This window comes from Mustela nivalis (genome assembly GCF_964662115.1).
Source record: "Mustela nivalis genome assembly, chromosome: 6".
In the NCBI taxonomy this organism is placed as follows: domain Eukaryota; kingdom Metazoa; phylum Chordata; class Mammalia; order Carnivora; family Mustelidae; genus Mustela; species Mustela nivalis.
The window spans coordinates 107,306,126-107,328,133 of record NC_139025.1 but is presented as its reverse complement, the minus strand read 5'-3'; the positions used below and the strand labels follow the sequence as shown (position 1 = coordinate 107,328,133).

The 22,008-nt window shown below is 38.0% G+C and overlaps 1 protein-coding gene and 1 pseudogene across 14 annotated transcripts in view; one reads left to right on the top strand and one right to left on the bottom strand.

Moving 5' to 3' along the window:
* The window catches only part of RNF111 (ring finger protein 111), a 97,626-nt gene that overhangs the window by 3,879 nt on the left and 71,739 nt on the right, over nt 1-22,008 (top strand). The window lies entirely within an intron of this gene.
* Nucleotides 1,388-2,226, bottom strand: LOC309866289 (large ribosomal subunit protein eL30 pseudogene; annotated as a pseudogene). Its single transcript has one exon. The product of its transcript is annotated as a large ribosomal subunit protein eL30 pseudogene (transcript).

Genomic DNA, 22,008 nt, shown 5'->3' with positions numbered 1-22,008 from the left:
TGTTAGGCCTTTTCATAATTGCTGATAGACAATGTAAAAAGGAAGGTTAAAAATATTTTATGTATAGCAACCAAATATAATTTGTTGACCTTGCTTAAATCCTCACTCAGATCAATTGTAGAGACACTTTTTTTGGAAAACATTTTTGAAACACTTTGGGGGAATCTGAATGGATATTAGATGATATCAAGGAATTATTATTAATTTTGTCAGGGATGATAATGATATTATGTTTATATAAACATCCACTGATGATTCTTGCCTGCCCTGATTTTTACTTTGATGGTTGCAGAATGCTTGTTTCAAACTCTGCTATCTCCTCTGCCTTATCAGTAGGCCTTCTCTTGTATAGAAGAATTCTTTTATCTATTATCAGTATCGACTTATGTACTTCCTATTTTATCCAATGAATTATAATCTGTTACTGTTTTTATTAATTTTAATGCTCAGATTGTCACACATTTGTCCAGTGGGAGCCTCTCCACCATGGCTCCTGTGTCTTTTTGACAGACAATTTTTTGTGAGTATTTCCTTTCTTTCTGGCACAGCAAGATGTTCATACTCCTCTTACATCTTTCATGTTTCGGTCTTGGAATCAGCTGTTCTCTGAGATGGCCCCTCCTTTTTAGTGGGGAGTCCAATTCGCTTTTGAGTTAACTGTTTATATATAGAAATAATCTCTTATTTCCTGGATCAGGACATCCTCTGAGAAACTTAAATTAGATTTTGATAATGGATTTATATTTCTTTGGAGATTTTATTTGTGAAGTAACTATAAAATGTAGGAATTTATTATATTTTAAGTTCTGGTTTGATCTTAATTATGATCAAATGAAATAGAAAAAAATGTTACTTTGTGTTACATTGTGTATGTAGAGTGTTTAACCACTTAACTGTTAAAAATGATGTAAGGTTTACATAATTTTTTCTTTTTAAAGATTTTATTTATTAATTTGTCAGAGAGCATACGAGCAAGGGGAACAGCAGGCAGAGGGAGAAGCAGGCTCCCCACTGAGCAAGGAGTTGATGTGGGACTTGATCCCCCTGAGCTGAAGGTAGACACTTAACCAGCTGAGCCACCCAAGTGTCCCCGTACTTATTTTTAACTAAGTCATCATTCTGGTTTGAAGGAAATTGTTGCTTTTTAATTAGCCTTTTTTTTTTTTTTTTTTTTATTTATTTATTTGAAAGACGGAGATCACAAGTAGGCAGAGAGGCAGGCAGAGAGAGAGAGAGAGAGGGAAGCAGGCTTCCTGCGGAGCAGGGAGCCCGATGCGGGGCTCGATCCCAGGACCCCGAGATCATGACCCGAGCCAAAGGCAGCAGCCCAAACCACTGAGCCACCCAGGCGCCCCTTAATTAGCCTTTTAAATGAAAAGTTTTATTATGATACAGAATAATATTTCATATATGAGTAGAAACTCATAGGCACATTATTTCAAAAAGTTAACTGTTGCAGCTTGTTACGTTTCACAGTCATTCTCTCACTTAGTGCAGCATGGGTATTTGCTTTATTTATTTATCTTTTGTTTATTTTTCTTTCTTTATCTTTTAAACCTCACTTGTAAGTATTTTTCCAGACAATATTTTGGTTTTGGTTTTGGTTTTTTTAAACAGGCTCTGGCAGGTGTTATTAAAGAAAAATTTTGTGTGATTTGCTTTTCGCCAGTCTGTTCTGGCATGCTTTTATTTTTTTATTTTTTATTTTTTAAAGATTTTATTTATTTATTTTACAGACAGAGATCACAAGTAGGTAGAGAGGCAGGCAGAGAGAGAGAGAGGAGGAAGCAGGCTTTCTGCGGAGCAGACAGCCTGATGTGGGGCTCGATCCCAGGACACCGGGATCCTGACCTGAGCTGAAGACAGAGGCTTTAACCCACCGAGCCACCCAGGCGCCCTGTTCTGGCATGCTTTTAATATCAGTCACCTGGATCAATGACAGCCCTTGTGCATTCTCTGTAGTATTTTCCTCAAGCTGTGCCCAGTTCAGTATTATTGACACTGTAGTGATGGACACCAGTTTTGGCCAACATGGGATAGTTTTCTATTTCAGATTTCCTAGGGGCTGGGCAGTTGTTGGCGAGGATAACCAGTTTTGCTTTGCCATGTCTGATCGTTTTCAGAGTCTGCTTGTTCTGCAGCAAGTACTTTAAACTTTTCATAATGAGTTGGAGTCTGGAGTTGATGGACTCCAGAGACCATTTTTGTCTTCCTTGATGCCACCATCTTCCTGCCTTAGGTGCAGGATGGCCCCAACGAAGAGCAGCCACCAAGACCCCCAAACCATTTTGAATGGTTTTTAACCAGTTAATTTTTTTTTTTAAAGATTTTATTTGTTTATTTGACACAGAGAGATCACAAGTAGGCAGAGAGGCGGGCAGAGAGAGAGAGAGAGGAGGAAACAGGCTCCCTGCTGAGCATGGAGCCCGATGTGGGACTCGATCCCAGGACCCTGAGATCATGACCTGAGCCGAAGGCAGCGGCTTAACCCACTGAGCCACCCAGGCGCCCTAACCAGTTAATTTTTGAAACAATTAATATGTACGTGGTTTCAAAAGTCAGTTCCACAATATTCATTATAATGAAAAACCGTAGTCTAAGCTATTCCTCCTAATCCCCTAGTTCCAGTTTGTAAGTGGAAACACTTTCAGCTCCTAAGACTTTTTTCCTGGTATTTACTTTCATAATAGTCCTCGTATTTTTCATTACTACACATTTACAAAACCAGTTTCATTTAAGAATGAAAACCATGAGTGGTGCCTGGGTGGCTCAGTTGTTTAGCGTCTGCCTTTGGCTCAGGTCATGATCCCAGGGTCCTGGAACTGAGCCCCCACATCAGGCTCCGTGCTCTGCGGGGAGTCTGCTTCTTCCTCTCCCACTTGTATTCCCTCTCCTCTCTCAGTCTCTCTCACTATGTCAAATAAATAAGTAAAATCTTAAAAAAAAAAGAAAACCATGAAAAAAACCCCAGTTTTTAAAAGAATGTCCTTTATAAAGCAGTAAAATCTGTTAATTTTATTAATCTTGACCCTTGAGTGCCTGTCTTTTTAATATTTCATGTGATAGAATGAGAAGAATGTTATATTTCCCCCATCTTAAATTATGCTTGCCTTAAAGAAAAATATGTGTGTGATTGAGTTGCAGGCTGAACTAGCAAACTTAGTTGCTTCTTTTTTTTTTTTAAATGGAACCATTTTTTTACTTGAAGGAACGACAAACTGTAGTCATTTAAACTTGGGTATTTGTATGTATGTACTCAAAAATAAATGGAGTGAGCCTGTCACCTTAGGGAAAACAACTGATGGAAAATTAGTACCAAGATACAATTAAGGCTTTCAAACAAAAATTTAGAATTTTGGAAAACATATCTGCCACTATGAGCCTGGCAGCTTTTCAAGGCCTTTTTGATGAAATTGATAGGGATATTAACAAATGTGATTTTTTTTTTTTTTGGCTGTCATATAATTAAATGTGTCAGTGTCTGGAAGATAGGCATAACTTCATGGACTAACTTTTTTCATATGACCAATGCATGATATTACAAAATCATGCTGTGTGTGAAAGATCTACTTAGGGGGCAAGATAAATCAGTAGATTTTTAATGAGATGGTATGAAGTTTCATAGATAAGGTAGCAGATTCAACACTGCAAGTAACATTTACAAAATTACATTTATTAAGTTTTGAGATAATATCAAAGAATAACATGCACAGTATCTGAATAAGTTATTAAAGACACTTCTCTTTTTAAACTACATACATGAGTGAAGGTGGATTTCTTACTAGATTGAATACAGAAACGTATTTAAGAATCCAGGTTTCTTCTAAAGAGATTAGCAAAGTTGTGTAATAGTGTTATTCTTAGTAACTTTTTTGAAAAACTATATTCATAAATGTTACTTAATATTAACATGTAATGGGTTTACATATTACTGTTTTTGAAAAATCTTTCAGCATTTACCAATTTTATTTTTAATATTAATAAATATAAGCTACATATTTAAAGCTTTTGGGAGATTCTCACTTACTTTTAAGAGGATAAAGGGTTTACAGATCAAAAAGTTTGAGAATTGCTGTGTAGTTATCTTCTGCATTATCTTTTGACCTCTTATGGAAAAGGAGTCCACTCTTCTTTTTTCTCCCATTGTAGTTGTGTCACAATTTTAGATTGTTTTAAGTAATAATTCAGCATATATTTATTGAATATTAACTGTGAGTTCTAAGCTTTGAGGCACATGGTAATGATGAAAACAGACTAGGCTCTGTTGGGAAAACAAGGAAATATTAACCAATAGTGATTATGGAAATAACTAGCTGGAAAGAGAAGATGGAGGTGGGGTTCACTTTTTAAATATATGGTGATTAGGGATCCTCTCAAGGACAAGGAAACATTTGAGCACAGACGGAAAGGAAGCAAGTGAGAGATCCTTCTGGCTCTCTGGGGGACAATCATTCTGGGCAGATTAGGTAGTAATAGCTGTACTTTGCTCAAGGAAAAGCCAAGAAGCTGTTGTTGCTGGAGTGGAGTGGATGAGGAGAATGGTGATCTCTGAGGACATCGGTAGCAAGGGCTTAGGTCCTTCAATTTTAAGCAATATTCTTGGGGTGCCTGGGTTAAGGCACTCTGTTAAGCCTCTGCCTTCAGCTCAGGTCATAATCTCAGGGTCCTCGGCAGGGAGCCTGCTTCCCCCTCTCTGCCTGCCTCTCTGCCTGCTTGTGACACCCCTCTCTCTGTGTCAAATAAATAAATAAATAAATCTTAAAAAAAAAAAAAGAAATATTCTTGTATTAGCTTTCATGACTTCAGTCATTTTCTTTTTTCCATTCTCTTTTTGGAGTTGCTGTTGGTCAGATGATTAGATTTTGTCGTTATCTCTTTGTTGCTATTAGATTCTGTGTGTGTGAGAGAAAGAGAATTAAGTTTTTTTCATTTAGTGGGGATTGCAAGGAAATCTGAGATAAAGTTATTTGTGTAATTTAATATGTTTAAACAAAATATGAACTTTTGCTTTTGATAAATATCAGGAGCTAGTTACATTATCGATATAGAAATAGGCTCTCCAACTTTTAGTGTAAAATCACATTTGTTTATTTTTTAAATATTCTCGCTCTCTCTCTCTCTCTTTTTTTTTTTTTTAAGAGAGAGAGTGCACGCAAGCCAGTGCCTTTGTGGGGAATGGGGAAAGCAGAGGTAAAGGGAGAGAGAACTCCCTTTAGTTTAGCTTGCCTTTAGGCAAGCTCCATGCCTAGTCTGGAGCCTCACATGGGGCTTGATCTCATGACCTTGATCATGACTTGAGCTGAATTCAAGAGTTGGGTGCTTAACTGACTGAGTCCCCAGGTACCCCCAAATCATGTCTGAATATGTGAAAAAATACACATGTAACTAGGTTTGTAAATAGGTTCACTTACAAAGTCTAAATCTACCATGACAGCTGTGTTTTTTGTTTTTTGTTTTTGACGGCTAGTTTTTTTTTAATATAAAGTAGTCATTAGCTGAAGAAAATCATGTCATGTAAGATTTTTATTGCAGAACATCTATAGAATGACTGTTACCATGGGTTTGATTGTATTTTCTGTGAAATCACATTTTTTTCTTTTTTTTTTAATTTTTATTTATTTATTTATTTATTTATTTATTTATTTTTTTAAGATTTTATTTATTTATTTGACAGAGAGAGATGACAAGCAGGCAGAGAGGCAGACAGAGAGAGAGGAGGAAGCAGGCTCCCCGCTGAGCAGAGAGCCCGATGCGGGACTCGATCCCAGGACCCTGAGATCATGACCTGAGCCGAAGGCAGCGGCTTAACCCACTGAGCCACCCAGGCGCCCATATTTTTTCTTTTTTTAAAAGAAGATTTTATTTATTTACTTGAGAGAGAGAGAGCATGAGAAGGGGGAGGTCGGAGGGAGAAGCAGACTTCCTGCCAAGCAGGGATCCCAATGTGGGACTTGATCCCAGGACCCTAGGATCATGACATGAGCTGAAGGCATTTGCTTAACCAACTGAGCCACCCAGGTGCCCCTGTGAAATCACATTTCTTTCTTTTTTTTTTTTTTTAAAGATTTTATTTATTTGACAGACAGAGATCACAAGGAGGCAGAGAGGCAGGGGGAGAGAGAGGAGGAAGCAGGCTCCCTGGCTGAGCAGAGAGCCTGATGCAGGGCTCCATCCCAGGACCCCGAGATCATGACCCGAGCCAAAGGCAGAGGCTTTAACCCACTGAGCCACCCAGGTGCCCCTTGACATCACATTGCTTTAAAGAACTCTATGTACTGTGAGATAAAACTGGCCATCTTATGGAATACTATGCAGCTATAAAATATGAGGTCCTGCTCCTTGCAACAACATGGATGGATCTAGAGGATATTATGCTAAGTGAAATACGTCATGAAAGACAAATACCATATGATCTCACTTATATGTGGAATCTAAAAACCAAAAGAAACATATAAACAAAAGCAGAATCAGATGTATAAATATATTGATGGTTGCTTGAGGGGAGGGACAAAATGGGTGAAGAAGAGTGGGAGATACAGTCTTCCCAATTATGGAATGAGCAAGTTACAGGAATAAAAGGTACAGCATAGGGAACATAGTCTGTGATACTGTAATAGCATTGTATGGTGGCAGATAGTAGCTTCACTTGTGGTAAGCTAAAGAGATGGAGAGATTGAATCACTATGTTGTACACTTGAAACTAATGTTACATTCTGTCAACTAGACTTAAAAAATATTTTTTGATAATAAAACGGAAAGGGGAGGAATAGGTCAGACCACTTTAGATATGTACATCTGGGAGAATATAGAGAATTTTGATTGTTTAAAATAGATGCAAGCTTTTTTTTTTTTAAGATTTTATTTATTAATTTGACAGAGAGAAATCACAAGTAGACAGAGAGGCAGCCAGAGAGAGAGAGAGAGGGAAGCAGGCTCCCTGCTGAGCAGAGAGCCCGATGCGGGACTCGATCCCAGGACCCTGAGATCATGACCTGAGCCGAAGGCAGCGGCTTAACCCACTGAGCCACCCAGGCGCCCGATTGTTTAAAATAAAGCATCTATTTTTGTAACCACCTTCCTGCCTGCCATTCCTTTGCTGTGCTTTTATTCTTCTCCAATTGAGGAAATTCTCCTTCTAGGGACCAGCTCTTTAACTTCTGTGAAGTTTCTCCTGTAGAATCAACGGCTGTCCCTTCTGTTTTTCCATAGTATTTGGTCCTTCTCTTATTTGTAGTAGTTATTTCCATTTTTATTTATTTATTTGACAGAGACACAGCGAGTGAGGGAACTCGGGGACTGGGAGAGGGAGAAGCAGTCTTCCTGCTGAGCAGGGAGCCTGATGTGGGGCTTGAACCCAGGACCCTGAGATCATGACTTGAGCCGAAGGCACATGCTTAACAACGGAGCCACCAAGGCACCCCAGTTATTTCCATTTTAGTAGACCTTTAGCATTCTCCCACTGTGGAAGCTAAGTTCCAGAAATCTCCATGGTAAATAGAAGAAGTAGTGGTTGAATTACATAATAGTCTTATGTGAAAATAATGTCATGGAAAATGAAGTGTTAAGTGAACATATGAAATCCCACATAACTATACATTTATTTTAAAAATGAGAGACCAAACCCAGCAACTTATGTAAGAATTAAAATCCAAATGTTTGTATGTCAGACCTTGGGCGAGTTTTCTTTTATAATTCTTAGTTCCTTGGAGATAATAGTTTTTAGTGAGGATAAAATGGAATAAAAACATGGCACGTAGTTCCGTACAGGCCTCCTGATCTGGTCCTTGACCATTTCTGATCCTTTTGTGTGCCGTCTCCCTTTCCTTTCACTCTCCTTTCTGTTGTTTGCAGATGTTGGGCCTCTTCCTGCCACAGGATCTTTCTTTACTGTTTCCTCTGCTAGAAAGGCTCTTGCTCTACACTGTGTGGTGTGGTGAACTGGTGGCTTGTTCTTTCTCATGATTCAGGTCTTCAGCTTCCTAGGAGCCTGTTGATGTTCATCTTTTACCATTTGTTTTATTTCCTTAATAGCATAATTTTTTCTCTAAAATTATCTGACTGTCTACTTATGCTTTGTTCTCATCTGCATGGATTTTCATGAGAACAAAGACTTGCTGTATCCTGTTCAAGGCCAATCCCAGTGCCTACAACAGCTACATTCTAATAGGCTCTCAATAAATATTTTTTTGAGTGAAAACAGTAACTGCATAAATAGTAGCTAATGTATTATCAGTAATATTATATATTCTAAAATATTAATAAGCCACTGCAAAATTATATCTGTTACCTGGGTGACATTTCCAGATTCTGACATTTCTATCCCAGATGCTTGGGATAGAAAAATTTGGATAACCTAACTTGTATGTAACCTGTTTGCCATCATGGAGTTGATCATTCTTCTTAGACTCTTGGATTTCCCCATTTTATTCCCGATGAATGAGTAGTTTTCCCCACGGATAGCAGTTCTGGATGACAGTTCTAAGGCCTGGACTTAATTTCAGTCATTTTCCTTTATCTTGAACGGGCTTCAGTTTCAAATATTTTTCTTTTCTCTTCCGTCATTTTTATTAATCCTCATATGTCTCTTTTCCTGATTATCCCCAACAGGAAGAACTCACAGTGTATGTATACCAAAACCAAAATTCTTAAGATTGCCTAGAAAGTATATAAGTAAATGTGTGTAGGCTAGCTTTATATGTATGGTAATCCATATGAGGGTTAGGATTACTGTATTTATCCAGAGTATGATATTCTCTGGAATAGAATAGAATCTTAACTGTCTTCTTCTTTTTTTTTTTTTTTTAAGATTTTATTTATTTATTGACAGAGAGAAATCACAAGTAGATGGAGAGGCAGGCAGAGAGAGAGAGAGGGAAGCAGGCTCCCTGCTGAGCAGAGAGCCCGATGTGGGACTCGATCCCAGAACCCTGAGATCATGACCTGAGCCGAAGGCAGCGGCTTAACCCACTGAGCCACCCAGGCGCCCTCTTAACTGTCTTCTTAATTACCACTTTGAGCAGTCATTAGTAGCGAAAAAACAAAAAATGGTTTGTTGAATAAAGTGGCTGACGTTAGCATAGAGGATAATAAATCCTTGGTTTCTCCAGACTGGTATCTACAGTTGTCTAATAGTTTACTGTTTTTGTTTCTTGCCACAAGGATTTTCACTTTGTTGTCAAAATACACAGATCCAAAGAAGACAAAAATGCCCTTTAGTCAAAATAACCTTGGAAATCCCTAAAGTTGCCCATAAAATATAAAAAATAGACATACAGTCTCTCAAAGTTCAACATATCCTGTTTTTCCTTTAGTATTGAAGCGAATCATGTTTCATTGTTAAACACCAGATGAAGTCGTAGGCTGTGTTTATGGTCCATGTTGTGGGAAAAATAAATGGCTCTAAACATTAGAATCTGACAGCACAGCAAGATGTTCATATCATGAGAGGCACATGGGATGTGAGACCAACTAGAGAATAGTAAAATTTTATCTTTCTGTGTTCATTCTGGGTATGTAATTATTGAGCGGAATTGCAAGCATAATCTACATAGTTTAAATTGTTTTTTTCTTATCTTCACATTGTTGAATTCACATTATAGGTGTGCTCCCTACCCGGAGGTATTTTCCCTAATCGAAGTCAGTATGCCTTTACCTTCTTCATTCATTAAAAGTGTCAGTAACTTTGCCGGTTTTTTCCTTGTATGACTCTTGTTCTTATTCTTTAGAACATACTCTTAATTTTTTTTTTTAAGATTTTATTTATTTATTTGACAGAGACACAGAGATCACAAGTAGACAGAGAGGCAGGCAGAGAGAGAGGGGGAAGCAGGCTCCCTGTTGAGCAGAGAGCCCGATGTGGGGCTCAATCCCAGGACCCAGGTCCTCTATGACCTGAGCCGAAGGCAGAAGCTTTAACCCACTGAGTCACCCAGGCGCCCCTAGATATTCTTTAACTAATATTCTCCAGGTTACACATTTTGACCTAAATCACACAGGAAGAGCAAAAACAACTTTTATTTAAATAAACTTGTTGGCTTCATCCAAGGAGAGATTGCTTGGGCAGTTTTGCTTACTGCATTAGATCCTATATTCTCAGGGCAGCTGTTGTCTTTCCTAATCTAGTTTTTTGTTTTATTTGTATTTATTTTGTTATTCTACCCTTTGCTTTGGGTGCATTAACAATTCAGGGTTTGGGGGCATAGCTCTGTAGGTTAATCATTTGCATTTGGCTCAGGTCATGATCCCAGGGTCCTGGGACCTTCACATTGGGTTCCCTGCTTTGCAGGAAGCCTGCTTCTCTCTCTCTCTCTCTCTCTCTCTCTCCCTCTCTCATTCTGTCTGCCAGTCCCTCTGCTGTATTCTTTCTCACTGTCAAATACATAAATAAAATCTTTAAAGCAAACAAACAAACAAAAATTCAGGGTTTTGATCTGATCTTCAAGAGGAATTGAAAGTTCATTTGAATAAGATAGACTAGCTTGATATAGGTGTACCTAAAAGAATTGAAGGTCACCCCCCCTGCCAAAAAAAAGAAAAGAAAACAGGGGAAGCTTGTGGACTTTTTTTTTTTGCCTGGATGATTTCTAAAAGCTGGTTGACTTTTTAACTTTAAAAGTAATAATAAGAGCTAGCATATGCATACATTATTTTGTCTTAACCCTTTAAGGTGAATATTTCCATTCTTCAGATGAGGAGTTTTGGGCATAGGGTGGTTCATAACTTTCTAGAGACTCAACAGCAGTAATGGAGTTTAAGGGGTTTATATCAGGAGGTTTGAGTCACCTGAAAAGAGAATTCCAAAATTTAGGAGATGTCACATTTGAGAGTTTATTAGGATTGGAGTAAAGAGTTTCTGTGGCCCAGAAGTAAGCTCTTAGCCAGTATTTCTGTATTGCCTTTAAGGAAGAGACAGGTATATATATATTTTTTTTTTTCAAGGTTTTATTTATTTATTTGACAGAGAGAGACAGTGAGAGAGGGAACACAAGCAGGGGGAGTGGGAGAGGGAGAAGCAGGCTCCCCATTAAACAGGGAGCCCGATGTGGGGCTCGATCCCTGGACCCTGGAATTGTGACCTAAGCCGAAGGCAGACACTTAACCAATTGAGCCACCCAGGTGCCCTGAGACAGGTATATTTTTATCTCTGTTGGGTATTGCCTTTGTCAGAGAGAGAGAAGGATGATGATATTTTATTCAGATGGTGTTTTGGGGCTTGATTTCTCTTTGTATTCCTATTTTTCTATAGGGAAACTATTTTTAAAAACACTTTAATTGAGCTATAACTTATATAGAGTATAAGGTACACATCTTTACTGTACAATTCAGAGTTTTGGCAAATGTATATATCCATGTAACCATAATGTTACTTGTATCAGTAGTTCCTTCTTTGTTGTTGTTTTTGCTGCTGCTCTTTGGTATCCTATTGTATTTTAAAATAATAATTTTAAAAATATATCATAATTTGTTTATTTGCTTGTTGGAGATTCGTTTTTCCCAAATTGTTGGTTATTACGAGTAAAGCTATGAACATTCACATACAAATTTTTTGTATACCTGTGTTTTCAAACCTAGGTGTGAAATTATTGGATCATAGGTTAGATGTATATATGACTTTATTAGAAGCTACCAAAGAGTTATGTGTGGAGTTGCAGTTGTGCCACATCCTTGTTAATGTTCGGTTTTTGGTGTAAGAATTTTAGTCTTTTATTGGGTGTGCAGTTGTATCTCATTGTGGTTTTAATTTGCATTTCCCTGATGACTAAAGATACAAAGCATTTTTTCACATACTCATGGGCCATGTGTATGTGTTTTGAAAAATGTTAAAATCATTTGTCTATTTTTTGGGTGGGGTTGTATTAAAATGGAAGAGTTTGCTTATGTTCTGGATTCAACTTCTATATACATATAAATTACACATAAATGCAATTTTCCTTTGTATTTAGTCTGCTACCTTACCTTTTGTTTTCTTCTTCTTCAGATTTTATTTATTCATTTGAGAGAGAGAGTATGATAGCTTAAGCAGGGGGAAAGGCAGAGGGAGAGGGAGAAGCAGATTCTTTTTTTAAGCTGGGAGCCTGACATGGGGCTCCTTCTCAAGAACAGAGATTATGACTGGAGCCAAAAACAGATGCTCAAACATCTGAGCCATCCAGGTACCCCATTGCCTTTTTGTTCTCTTAGTGGTATCTGTGAAGAGTAAATTTTCATTTTGATAAAGTCTAGTTTAGTGATATATAAAGAATGCATAGTGCTAGGGGTACCTGACTTGGCTCATTTGGTAGAGCATGTTCCTCTTGATCTTGGGGTCATGAGTTCAAGCCCCATGTTGGGTGTAGAGATTACTTAATTAAATGGATTTTAAAAAATGGGTAGTACTATTTATGTTCTTTGAGACCTTTGTCCATGGTATGATTACATATAGTTTAGCCTATGTTTCTTTTAGAAATTTAACGTTTAGCTTTTAAAACTAAGTCTTGATCCATTTTGAGTTAATTTTTTTGTCCAGTGTGTGGTGTAGAGGTTAAATTTTCCCCACATGGTTCACCAGTTGTTCCACCACCATTTGTTACTATTCCTTTCCTATTACCTTGGCACTCTTACTGAAAATTACTTGACGATATGTATGAGTCTATTTCTGGACTCTCCAGTCTATCTTTATGCCAATAGTACCCTGTTTTGTTACAGTTGTGTTTTAATCTGTCATCTTGGTCTGTGTTTTCTATTTTCCCATCTGTTCTCTGTCCCTTTATTTTCCTTTTTATATTTACTTTGGGCTTTAGTTTTTTAGTTTTTTGAGTTAAAAAAAATTTTTTTTTGTATTACATTTTATTTCCACTTTTGTTTTTTTATTTTATTTATCTATTTATTTATTTTTAAAGATTTTATTTATTAATTTGACAGAGAGAAATCACAAGTAGACAGAGAGGTAGCCAGAGAGAGAGAGAGAGGGAAGCAGGCTCCCTGCCGAGCAGAGAGCCCGATGCGGGACTCGATCCCAGGACCCTGAGATCATGACCTGAGCCGAAGGCAGCGGCTTAACCCACTGAGTCACCCAGGCGCCCCTCCACTTTTGGTTTATTAGCTGTACTTATTTTTTATCTTTTGTGGTTAATCTAGGGTTTACATTATGCATCTTTAACTTTTCACTGTCTGTCTTCAAGAAATAATAGACTATTTCAGGGAGCCTTGGTGGCTTAGTCAGTTAAGCATCCGACTCTTGATTTGGGCTCGGGTCAATGATCTTCAGGTTATGAGATTGAGCCCTGCATCAGGCTCCATGGTGAGCGTGGAGCTTGCTTGAGATTCTCTTTCTTCCTGTCCCCCTGCCCCCACTACTTGCAATTTCTTTCTCTATATATAAATAAATGAGCAATTTTAAAAAATAGCCTATTTCACATATAAGAAACATCAAACAACCTAAATCTCTTTGGTCCACTCCTGTGCTTTGTGTTACTGTTATACATTTTACTTTATATGTTATTAGTTTTGGGAGGATTTCTTTGTTCAAATTTTTAGGTTATAGCTAGAGAATAATTCTTGTGAGGTTATCTCTGTGAGAGAAGATGCTAGTAGATCTACTTTTATGAAGTGACCAAATGGTGATGATCTCTGAAAAAGTCTTTAAAATTTGATAAATTCAGACCAGAAAACTTGGGTATGAGTCTGAAAAAAGGTGGTTGTATCATTTACTCTTTTTATAGAACTAGACAAAGAACTTGGAAGATTTGTAAATGAATGTCTCTGAATATTACCCAGTTATTGACTTCAGGAAAATTATTCAGAGAAAAACAAAACAAAACAAAAAAGTGTCTCCCTGTGTCTTTTTTTTTTCTTTAAGATTTTATTTATTTACTTATTTGAGAGAGAGAGAGAGATTAGGTACACAAGCAGGGGGAGTGGCAGAGGGAGAAGCAGACTCCCTACACTGGGAGCCCGGTGTAGGGCTTGATCCCAGAACCGTGAGATCATGACCTGTGCTTAACCAACTGAGGCACCCAGGTGCCCATATATCTTTAGCTGTATATAAGTTAAGCTAGTTGCAGTATTTTATGTTTATTAAAGTGTTTGTTTTTAATGATTTTGCTAATTATTCTAAGCTTTTATTTTCAGGTCCTGATTTTGTCGTTCAGTGTATATGTGATCTCTTTCCAGCTTTATGTCATTTGGGGATGTGAAACCAAGGCTAAAAACAGAGTTTGGAATGCATTTTGTAGGCTCATTTTTAATTGTACACCTCATTTTATATTGCTGATTATTGATACATTTCTAGTCAAGTTTTGGGATTGGTTTTTATTCCATTTTAGCTTTCAAGTATATTACAGCTTATAATTCTTTTCTTAGTACTGAAGGTTAATGAAGTTGAGCTGTGCTACCTGATGCGAGAGGGAAGGACCTCAATGTTAATGTTGAAGATTATGTAGATTTTAAAGCTTTTTTTTTTCTTTGGTAGCTCCAGCTTTAGATTCCCCTCTCTCCACCTCCCCTAGTAATCCTGTGTAAGATTTTTGGAGATATTGGCAGTAGTGAGGGGCTGGAGAGGTTGGAGAGCAGGTTAAGCTCTATCATCACTCTCACCTGTCTCCTCCCTTTTTAGGGATTTCGTTGGGATAAATTTACATATAATGCCCTAGTGCCCTTACCATAGGGTAAACAAAAACAAAAAAGCTTTTATTTTACGGTAGTTTTACATTTACAGAAAAGTTGCAAAGAGGGGCCCATGGGTGGCTCAGTAGGTTAAGCAGGTGACTCTTAATTTCTGCTGAGGTCATGATCTCAGGCTCTCCTCTGGCTCTACACTTAGCATGGAGCCTGCTTATGATCCTCTCCCTCTCCCCCTGCCCACCTCTAAAAAAAGAAAGAAAAAAAAAAGTTACAAAGCTAATGAATAGAATACATAGAATTCATGTGTACCCTTCACACAGTTACCTCTTTTGCTAACATCTTACCTATCCCTCATCAGTCACAACTAAGAAACCAACATTGGTATATTACTATTAACTTAACTCTGGATGTTATTTGAATGTAATCGCCTGTGGTTTCAGTATTTGTTTTTCATTGTTTTTATGATCTTAACAGTTTTGAGGACTATCAGGAATTTTATAGAATGTCCTTCAATTTGAGTTTGCCTGATGTTTTTCTCGCTGGTTTGACTAGGGATATGGGTTATGGGAAGAGTCCCAGAGTGGTGAAGTACCCCTGTTAGCAACATGAGTTATAGTAGTAGCCTTGATCTCTGGCCAAGGTACTATTTGCTCCACCTTAAAGTACTCTCTTTTCCTTCTTAGTCCTTTCTTTGGAAGTGACTGAAGGGAGAGGAGTAGTTAAGCTCTACCTCCTAGAAGGGATGCATCTGCACAAGTCATTTGGAATTCTTCTATAAGGAAGTTTGTCTATTTGCTCCTACTTATTTATTTAGTTATTTATATCAGTGTGAATTAATGGATACTTATTTTATACCTTGGGGGTAGGATCTGGTACTGATTTATTTATCTTGTTGCTATAGTTCTATTTTTAGACATTGGGAACTCTTTCAGATTGGCTCTGTTGTTCTATTGACATGCCTCTGGCCTTGTGTGTGAGTGTGCATGTGTGTGTGTGTGTGTGTGTGTGTGTGTATGTGTGTATATGTTCTTTACTTTCTGGCACTTTCTGCTCCAGGTTTATCTTATATCTTTCTTGCCAAAATCCTAGAACCAAGGAGCCTTAGTTCCTTTTACTGAAGAGCAGCATTAAAAATCAGAATCTGGGCGCTGGGTCCTAGTGCCCTTTTTCCTTGGTTCTTCAGTTCCTTTGCAGAATGTCTGGAAAGTCTGCACCTGGATATTTGGATAAGTGGTGAAGAGGTTTTAGTATCACACATTTGTAAAAGAGTACTTAATTGTATCTGTGTGTAACATTGTCTTCAGCTGTGGAGTCATTAAGAAGCAGCTTCTTCTTCTTCTTCTTTTTTTTTTTTTAAAGATTTTGTATATTATTTATTTGACAGGCAGAGATCACAAGTAGGCAGAAAGGCAGGCAGAGAGAGAAGGAGGGAAACAGGCTCACCGCTGACCGGAGAGCCTGATGTGGGGCTTGATCCCAGGACTCTGGGATTATGACCCAAGCCGAAGGCAGAAGCTTTAAGCCATTGAGCCACCCAGGTGCCCCTCAGCTTCCTTTTTTAAAAAATGATTTTATATTTAAGAAATCTCTATACCTAATGTGGGGCTCAAATTCACAGTCCTGAGATCAAGAGTCTCATGCTTCACCGACTGAGCCAGCCAGGTGCCCCCATAAGAGGCAGCTTTCTAAAAGCACTTTGAAGTGTTTTAAAAAAGGAAAGTTAACTTAAAAAGCTTTAAAGGGGGTGCCTGTGTGGCTCAGTCAGCTAAGGATCTGACTCTTGAGCTCAGCTCAGGTCTTGATCTCAGGGTCATGAGATCAAGCCCTGTGTTGAGCTCCGTGCTTAAAAAAAAAGCAAAAAACAAAAACAAAATAAAGAAAGCATAGGAGGAGTGTATACTTGTTTTAGGGGCAGCCAAGTAGGGAAAAGTCCTTTAGATCCTTGTGTTTTATTTTAAGCCTGGAAAAAACAAACTTTTTTTTCAGATGTCAGGAAACCTGCCATGGACAGACAGCTGTATTTAAGAACTTAGGCTAACAGGAATTGTAGACTTCTAGAGTCTGTTCCTCTCCACTGTCATCAGTCATAGATGTATCATCATCAGTAGTATTAGTATTATTTTGCCATAACTGCTGTTACTCTAGTCTTCCCTCTCTTTCTCATTATGCAGGTTTTTATTTTTTCTTCTTAATTATAGAAGTCATTTACAAATGATTTGTAGACTGTCAGGGCCGGTAAAAAGATGAGGGAGATTGGAACCTTTATCCAGTTGCGTTAGCTGGATTTTTTTTTTCCCAAGGAATGGAAATTTGAGCTTTTAAATGTGTTTCTGCCTTGAAACTTTATTAAACATTTTAGAAAGTGAGTGGATCTGTGTCTGGGTATGAGTTTATTTCTGAGTTCTCTTGCAAAATCTGATTTGAATTAGCAGCTGCAGCTCTATGAAAGGTTTTCATTCAAACAGTGGAGTTAGCCCTTGTCAATAGCGAAAAAGAGCCAGGGATATTTACAAGTTTTCTGAACTTTCTACTTTCTTATCCTTCAAAAATTCTGTAGTTCAGTCTTTATCCTCCTACTTATTTTTATCCTCAGATTTTAGGATCAGCACCCATTAGGAACCAAAGTTTGTAAATAACAAACCTGAATCTCTCTCTCTCTTTTTTTTAAAGATTTTATTTATTTGGGGTGCCTGGGTGGCTCAGTGGGTTAAAGCCTCTGCCTTTGGCTCAGGTCACGATCCCAGGATCCCAGAGAGCCCCGCATTGGGCTCTCTGCTCAGCGGGGACCCTGCTTCCTCCTCTCTTTCTCTCTCTCTCTCTGCCTGCCTCTCTGCCTACTTGTGATCTCTCTGTCAAATGAGTAAATAAAATCTTAAAAAAAAAATTTTGTTTATTTGACAGAGAGATAATAAATCTCAAATAAACAAAATCTTTTTTTTTTAAAGATTTTATTTATTTATTTGACAGAGAGATCACAAGTAGGCAGAGAGGGGGAAGCAGGCTCCCTGCTGAGCAGAGAGCACAATGCGATGCATGGCTCCATCCCAGGACCCTGAGACCTTTACCCGAGCGGAAAGTGGAGGCTTAACCCACTGAGCCACCCAGGTGCCCCTAACCTGAATCTCTTTTTTAAAATATATATATATATTTTAAAGATTTTATTTTATTTATTTGACAGAGAGAGAGAGAAGGAGATCAAAGTAGGCAGAGAGGCAGGCAGAGAGAGAGGGGGAAGCAGACTCCCTGTGGAGCAGAGCCTGATGTGGGGCTGGATCCCAGGACCCTGAGATCATGACCTGAACCGAAGGCAGAGCTTAACACACTGAGCCACCCAGACACCCCTGTTTATTTTGTTTTATAAATTTTAAAGAATAAAAATAAATAAAACATTTTAGATAAGATAGAGAAGTCACCTGTATTTTCCTTATCATTATGAGGAAACTGCATGTTATGACTGTAGTTTCATATTTTGCAAGTGTTTTGTGTATTTAAAAATTTTATTCTTTTACCACTTTTACCAATTTATGTGCAGTTTTTTATACTATCAAAATTTTCATCTTTTGTACATTTTCAATAAAAACTGAGATAATATTGCTAGTCAAAATTGGCATGTTCCCTGGTAAGCAACTAAAAACTTATTAACCATATTGTTGTAAATATGCCTAAAACATGTACATGTTTATTCTGCTGAGAATAATCTGCTTTCTGGATGGCTCAGAATTATGATTTTGAACATCATCTTTTATTTTGTGCTATATTACAGTGTTCTCAGAATCTGTTCACATAAATAATATTATTTAATCTAGGCAAATTGAACTTTTTAGCTATTGGGACAAGTGTCTTAGTTCTTCTCTTACCTGTTTTTAGGTGCTGCCACTAATATTGTCTGTTATACTTTGAATCCTGACAACTAAGATTATAGAATTATGTGTAAAATAAAATAGTCTCTGAATATTGAATTGCATGTGGCCTGACCTGCCAATTATTTTGATCCTTTAGAGAATCATTTTTCTGTAGGCTATGTTCCGGAGAGCTGAAGTTGACTTCCAAAGGAACATAGTATTTATTTTGCCTTACAGAAAGAGAAAAATGGAGCTATTTGAACAGTATGGTAAGACCTGATGAGTATTTTATGCAAGACAGTTCTAAGTAACTGAATTATGAACGATACCATATTTTAACATGGATATTTGCTTGGGTGGGAGTATAAAGTTGAAAGCCAGGTGTGATACTAGCAAAAAACAGCATTCATTCCAAAACAACATAATTCTGTAGGGTTCTGCAGTTTGTGATTCTAGATTGATTGTTGAGCAGTGTTCTGAAAAAATGTTGAAAGCTTCAAGATCATAGTACGGTATTTTGGCTCAAGTTTGTTCAATCTGGGGATTTGGTAGAAGAAGCCTACTGTCCCCTCTTTCCTCTCTCCCTTCCTCTCTTTCCTTCCATGTAGGAAGAGTAGGTACAAGAGAGTATGAAGTAATGCTAATCTGTGCAGTAACTAATTTCAGTGGCTTGTGGTTAGGCTGCTTTAACAGCATAAAGTTGACAGTTTAAGTCTTTTTTGAGTGGAGGGATACTATTAATCTAAAATACCTTTTCCAGTACAGGATGGCATATTTTGTAAGGGTCCTGATACAAATTGAAAAGTTAGAGATTGGTATAGGGAAGTAAGACATTGGAGAGTTTTTTTTGGTAGCCTCTGTTTTCCATAAAGTAAGAGGCAGAGTTAGTAATTTGCTTAAAATGAGAGGATGTGAAAGGAGGAGAGAGCTTAAGGAATTAAGTAAATATTTGAGTCCTTCACTATGAGGAAAGAAAGAATCGCCAGGTAGTTATTGACTTAGTTGAGGTTAAAAATTTCTTTCAATTAAAAATATTTGGTACTGGTTAGGATGATTTATTGATCTTTTTTTTTTTTTTTTTAAAGATTTTATTTATTTATTTGACAGAGATCACAAGTAGGCATAGAGGCAGGCAGAGAGAGAGAGGAGGAAGCAGGCTCCCTGCTGAGCAGAGAGCCCGATGTGGGACTCGATCCCAGGACCCTGGGATCATGACCTGAGCCGAAGGCAGCGGCTTAACCACTGAGCCACCCAGGCGCCCTGGTTAGGATGATTTAAAAACCATGGCAGCAACCTAGAAGCAAAAGGCAGGTGGTTTCATTGGTATAGAATTATCGTTTGGAAGAGTGTTTACAGAAGAAAGGGATGAAGAATTTAGAGCAGAGCTTTAGCTAGTGTACTGTGATTTGGTTGCAGGTATGTGGAGATACCGATCCCTTCACCTTCAAGACATCAGGAGAGGGTCTGGATGCGATGTGAGAGGGTCTGGATGGCTGGAGCCCCAGGGCTGGCACCCTCTAGATGCCTTATCTATCTTAAATGCCCAATATATATAATATTCTTTGTGTATCAGGATATAAAAAATTGTTTGGAAGTACTGATTCATAGAGCTGGTGAGAGCAGTACTGAGATGTGTTTCTGAGTACTTACTGGTTAGTCAAAAATGTGAAGTCAGGAAGGGGTTAATAAATAGGAAGAATAGCTTTCAGGGTTTTGCCTTCTCAGATCTTCTCCTGTCTCAGACTTTGTTACTATTTTTCTAAGTTTTTTTTTTCTTCCTGCCTTTCTTATGGCAGATACTCTACCATATGACTCTCTTTTTTTTTTTTTAATTTTTTTATTATTTATTTATTTATTTATTTATTTTTAAAGATTTTATTTATTCATTTGACAGAGAGAGATCACAAGTAGGCAGAGAGGCAGGCAGAGAGAGAGAGAGGAGGAAGCAGGCTCCCTGCTGAGCAGAGAGCCCAATGCGGGACTCGATCCCAGGACCCTGAGATCATGACCTGAGCCGAAGACAGCGGCTTAACCCACTGAGCCACCCAGGCGCCCCTCTTTTTTTTTTTTTTTTTTTTTTTTAAGATTTTATTTATTTATTTGACAGACAGAGATCACAAGAAGGCAGAGAAGCAGGCAGAGAGTGAGAGAGGGGAAACAGGCTCCCCGCTGAGCAGAAAGCTTGATGTGGGGCTTGATCCCAGGACCCTGAGATCATGACCTGAGCTGAAGGCAGAGGCTTAACCCACTAAGCCATCCAGGCACCCCCATACAATACTCTTCTAGCTCTTTATTCTCTATATTCAGAATTTCACTTTTATGGTAGGTAATTTATTGATTGTAGTGATTTTATTTTCCTCCAAGTAGATAATGCTAAAATCTTTATTTCCAGACCTGGTATTATAGGCTTAGTCCATTGTGTTGTCTTATTATTTCTAAATATCCAAAACTAAATCCCTTTATTCTCTTTCCAAGTAACTTTATTTCTGACAGTGACTTAGTGTTTCCTTCAGATACCCAAGCAAGACCCCATACTTGGGGCGCCTGGATGGCTCTGTTGGTGAAGGTGTGGAGCGACTGCCTTCAGCTCAGGTCATGGTCCTGGAGTCCCAGGATCGAGTCCTGCATCAGGCTACCCAGTCATCCTCATGCGCATGAGTTCTTGTGCCCTCTCAAATAAATAAAGTAAAAAAAAAAAACAAAACCTCCCCGTGGCATTGGCTTTTTTCTTCTTTCTTGTTTCCCTATCTTATTTCTTTGTCTTAAATGACTCATATTTGCAAATCCTGCCTTTTCCTTCACTTCACCGGTCTCCCTCTAAAGCTGTCCTTTTTCTCCATCACAGCAAATCTCTCAGACTTTCCCTCAAGTCTACTCTTGTCAGCACCTCCTCAATTAAATCTTTCTAAATTGTATGTTAAGTGAAAGCATAGAATTCTTTACTTCTTGGTAATTTGACTCCGGCTTATTCTCTTCCACTAAAACAAAAACAAAAAAATCTACATCCCAGGGCACCTAAGTGGCTTAGTTGATTGAGCAACTGCAGTTCAGGTCAGGTCATGATCCTGGATCGAGTGGCCCATGGGGCTCTCTGCTCAGCAGGAGTCTGCTGCTCCCTCTGACTTTTCCTCTCCCTTGCTCGCTCTCTCATTCTCTCTCTCTCAAATAAATATATATTTTTAAAAATCTACATCCCAAACATTTAGAATATTTAGATAGTGCCATTTCTTGCCATTGTTTGAAATGAAGGTTTTCTCTGCCTACCATCATTACCTTGTACATCCTTCATTGTTTGACTTGGATGTCATCTTTATAGAGCCTTTCCTAGAAATACCAGTTGCTTTCTCCTTTGTGTTCTAATAGAGGGTACTTTTATTTATATTATTATCATTCTATATTTTAGTTATTTATATTCTTTTTGTTGTGCTAAATTACGAACTTTTTGAAGGATAGATGCCTGTATCTTATTTATATCTGTGCCCACGTATCCAGCATACAAAGTAGTTTTCTGTAACTATTTGAATAACTGAACATACATGATATCAGTCAAAACTTCTCATCTTGA